The sequence below is a fragment of the Corylus avellana genome, unplaced genomic scaffold, assembly GCF_965113065.1.
Source record: "Corylus avellana unplaced genomic scaffold, dhCorAvel1.hap1.2 HAP1_SCAFFOLD_68, whole genome shotgun sequence".
NCBI lineage: Eukaryota > Viridiplantae > Streptophyta > Magnoliopsida > Fagales > Betulaceae > Corylus > Corylus avellana.
In genome coordinates, this window is record NW_028290493.1 from 37,556 (window position 1) to 42,500 (window position 4,945).

The 4,945-nt window shown below is 32.8% G+C and overlaps 2 non-coding genes across 2 annotated transcripts; both read right to left on the reverse strand.

The window, feature by feature from the left end:
• Nucleotides 1–228: 228 nt before the first annotated feature.
• On the reverse strand, nt 229–301 carry TRNAF-GAA (transfer RNA phenylalanine (anticodon GAA)). Its single transcript has one exon. It is a non-coding gene; the product is annotated as a tRNA-Phe (tRNA).
• Nucleotides 302–3,430: 3,129 nt separating this feature from the next.
• TRNAS-GGA (transfer RNA serine (anticodon GGA)) lies at nt 3,431–3,517 on the reverse strand. The gene has a single exon. It is a non-coding gene; the product is annotated as a tRNA-Ser (tRNA).
• Between the last annotated feature and the right edge of the window lie 1,428 nt (nt 3,518–4,945).

A 4,945-nucleotide genomic window follows, 5' to 3' on the forward strand; every position in this document is an offset into this window, starting at 1 on the left:
AGACATAGTATGAACAAATAAAAAATAAGAGGAAATTCAATCTAATTCTTTTGATTTTTTTTACATACTTTATATACGTATACTCTTTACTCATCTATTCTATAAAGTAAAGAGTATATCCTCAGACAACCTAGATAGATAAGTCTGTATCATGATATATTTAATGAATATGTATGTCGACCCATATCTATTAATTTGTAAAATGGATACTCATACAAATTAATTATGTGCCAGGAACCAGATTTGAACTGGTGACACGAGGATTTTCAGTCCTCTGCTCTACCAGCTGAGCTATCCCGACCATTACCGGCGCATCATCCTTATCTTAATAGATGACTTGGGTTTATGTCAATTAAAAAGAAAAAAAAATATTACAAAGTTTTATCTAGACCCTGAAATTTCTTGTATCTTCAAAAAAAAAAACTTTATAAGTTTTAGTAACAGTACCAGAGATGATATGTATTGTTAATCATTAAAATCGAAGTGGGGATACCTACTCAAAGATGTTCAATTGTACGTGTATTATATATATCAATATATCACAAATATTGTAATAAGAAGAACAATTTCCAATCGGATCCATTTGTAAAAGAGTAGAATCTGTGAGAAACATAACGAATTTTAAACCGCTAACGAAAAGAGCAGCTCGGGTAAATAATTACGGAGGCAAACGGACCTTTTTGTTTTGTTTGGGGATAGAGGGACTTGAACCCTCACGATTTATAAAGTCGACGGATTTTCCTCTTACTATAAATTTCATTGTTGTCGGTATTGACATGTAGAATGGGACTCTATCTTTATTCTCGTCCGATTAATTAGTTCTTCAAAAGATCTATCAGACTATGATGGAGTAACTAATTTGATTAATAAATATTCGATTCTTTCTTCAATTTGGATCGATTCACACCAACTCTTTCATTCAGTTTTTATATAAAATATATAAAAATAAATAAAGATTCGGGTCCGTCATTAATTTTTTGAGATAGTATTTCAGGACGTATACGTATGTATATACGGTTATCCTTCATCCTTTCTGTAGTTTTGATAGAAGGATTACTTTACTAACGGAACGAAGTCAACTCCAATTGTTAGAACAGCTTCCATTGAGTCTCTGCACCTATCCTTTTTTATTCCTTAAATTTGTTTTATTTGTTTTGGGAAAAACAGGATTTGGCTCAGGATTGCCCATTTTTAATTCCAGGGTTTCTCTGAATTTGAAAGTTATCACTTGGTAGGTTTCCATACCAAGGCTCAATCCAATTAAGTCCGTAGCGTCTACCAATTTCGCCATATCCCCCATTTTTTGTTTTGTTGTTTTAAAATTAGGATCTCATTATGATTATGATGCCCCTCCTCCCCCTTTTTCTTTTTCCTTTTTTTTCCTTTCATTTATATTCTGTTATTGTTTTTTCGGAACCATTGAATGTATTAGATACCGATTCCTATATCGAATCGTGTTTACTCCTATTTTTTTTTATTGTTTATCTCATTTCATCTCTATCGGAGATCTAGTGTTGGTCCAATCAGAAATGATTCTAACATTTCTGTATCCGCAATTCAATATAGATGTATATATACCAATATATATTATACACGCCCTCCTTTCTTTTCTATCATTTTTCTCGTGTAATTTGAAATACTCGAACGGTCGATTCTTTCTTTTTTTTTCGTCTTATCTTCTATTTTTCTGACTGAAAACAGAGGAATCTTTCATTATGATCTGGATTGCATTTATCTCGATTACACCCTTCTCTTTCTTCTTTCTCATTTTCTTCTTCTCCTTTTCATTTCCTTAAAGCAGACCCTCTAGAACATAACTCAAAATGACTAAAAAAAAGTAAATTTATTAATACTTTAATATTAAAATATTAATTAATAATTAATTCAATTTATAATTGATCTAATTAGAATTATTAGATTATTTTTAGAATATTAATCGTTATGTTCTATAATCTATTCATTCAAATATTTATTTGAAATTCTATTCTATATTTATATTCATTAGATTTCTATTCATTATGAAAACTAAGAATGAACAGTTAATAATTAAGATCCCAGTAGTTTACTAAATTCCTATATATGTACAATTTTTGTTATGTGAGCCCGCTTAGCTCAAGAGGTTAGAGCATCGCATTTGTAATGCGATGGTCATCGGTTCGATTCCGATAGCAGGCTTTTCTTTATTTGTTTGATTTTTTACATAACATAATTGATAATGTGAAATCAAAGAATATTGAAAAGGCTTCTTTCCCCTTTTTTCCAAGAGTCACCGATCTACTGTGTCGTAGGAACCTACAATTAGAAATTAGAGGAGCTCGATCTCGGTATAACAAATCAAGAAAAGAATCTTTAGTTTTTTTTAGACATATACAAATACAATAAGGTCCGGATATTTATACAATTCATCTAATTATTCTTTGTGGTACAATACTTTAGTAGATTTCGCTTTATTTATTATCATTTAGTTTAGTTTTAATTTATGAAATTTCAATAAAATAAGGAGTCTTTATGTCGCGTTACAGAGGGCCTCGTTTCAAAAAAATACGCCGTCTGGGGGCTTTACCGGGACTAACTAGTAAAAGGCCTAAAGCCGGAAGCGATCTTAGAAACCAATCACGTTCCAGTAAAAAATCTCAATATCGTATTCGTTTAGAAGAAAAACAAAAATTGCGTTTTCATTATGGTCTTACAGAACGACAATTACTTAAATACGTTCGTATTGCCGGAAAAGCCAAAGGGTCAACAGGTCAGGTTTTACTACAATTACTTGAAATGCGTTTGGATAACATCCTTTTTCGATTGGGTATGGCTTCAACTATTCCCCAAGCCCGCCAATTAGTTAACCATAGACATATTTTAGTTAATGGTCGTATAGTAGATATACCAAGTTATCGCTGCAAACCCCACGATATTATTACAGCGAGGGATGAACAAAAATCTAGAGCTCTGATTCAAAATTATCTTGATTCATCCCCCCGCGAGGAATTGCCAAAACATTTGACCCTTCAACCATTCCAATATAAAGGATTAGTCAATCAAATAATAGATAGTCAATGGGTCGGTTTGAAAATAAATGAATTGCTGGTTGTAGAATATTATTCTCGTCAGACTTAAACCTAATTAAAATAAAACAATAAAACAAGGGTTCGGACAATTTTTCCCTTTTCGCCTAAGCAAAAAGACCCATCAAAGTAAGGAGTTTGATACGGGGATTTTTCTCCCATTCATGGATCACGGATCGGTAGGGAGATTCTCATTCCCTGTTGTCTACTCTTTCCAGTATGTTATTTTCTGTACTGCGGAACATAGGAATAAAGAATCTATATCAAAATAAAAGAAAGGTCTAACTTAACCGTTGGAATAATGGTATCCATTGTTATTTGCTTTGATACATTGCTGTTAATAAGATTGGTGAATTAGGTGAAAGGTACGGAAAGAGAGGGATTCGAACCCTCGGTAAACAAAAGCCTACATAGCAGTTCCAATGCTACGCCTTGAACCACTCGGCCATCTCTCCTACATAATGATTATGGCCCAGAAACCGAGTGAATAGTGAGTCATTCATATTAGATTTTTTGATAGGTACGTACAGTCAATTCTAACTATAAAAAAATATAGAAAACTTTTCATCAAAGAAAAACCCTTCCTTCAAGGGGGGGATAAAAATAATTTTTTTTTGTGAAAAACTGTTAAAAAAAGATATATATCTATTCATTTCATTCTTGCGAAGACGGCGCTCCCATCTTTTTCCAATAGTTATTCATTTTTACTTACAATATTTATACCAAATTAAATCAATGAATTAGAACGAATCAATTGATCTATTTTTTTTTTTATTTTTATGTTATTTCGTACCTGTACAATTTCTTTGTTTGTGGGATCATTTTCCCACAAGAGGTAAGTAAAAGAAATTATAGAATGGATTGCTACCTATGCCCAGATCTCGGATAAATGGAAATTTTATTGATAAGACCTTTTCAATTGTAGCCAATATCTTATTACGAATAATTCCGACAACTTCAGGAGAAAAAGAGGCATTCACCTATTACAGAGATGGTGCGATTTGATGTTTTTTTCTTTACCGATTTCAGTCTTCGGAGAAAGATACATTATTTGGGAGAGAAATAAAAAGATTATTGAAATAAATCTACGCTTATTGTGAAGGTGAAGTTTGTAAATAAAACAATTCCTTCTGTCGTGTATCCCCGATTAATGCAGCCTCAGATGCTTCAATTTTAGATTCTAGTATTGAGCGAAAGGTTACACCTATGGGTTAGGTCAACCCTACTTCACTAGTACCAATAGGCAGCATAGGGAAAGAAGCACTACGCCTAGGAATCAACAATACGAAAACTTTGTTATAAATTATACCTTTTCTTTATCGGAATCGGGATTAACAAGAATGGTTGGTACAACAAATATCCATCTCGTTCGTATTTTGGATACCCGTATAACCATCGAAGACTGTTGAAGTGACTAATTCCCGGAAATTAAGGGGTGTTAAGAACAAAGAAATTGTTAGAGTTATCATTTTTATTTAGTACCAAGATACTTGATGTTAAGAAAAGATCTTTTACAGGAAGGTTGGTTAGAGATTTCTTGTAAAAACACTAGCCCCGTTCGGTTCATAATGAAATTATTTCAATCTTTTTTGATGATTCCATGTATTATTCTCATTATGCACATAAAAAGGGAGGAGCCGTATGAGATGAAAATCTCACGTACGGTTCTGGAACGGAGATTCTTTGAATCGAAGACGACCGCAACGGATGTCGGCTCAATCCGAAGGAAATTATGCGGAAGCTTTACAGAATTATTATGAAGCTATGCGACTAGAAATTGATCCCTATGATAGAAGTTATATACTCTATAACATAGGTCTTATCCACACAAGGAACGGAGAACATACGAAAGCTTTGGAATATTATTTTAGGGCACTAGAACG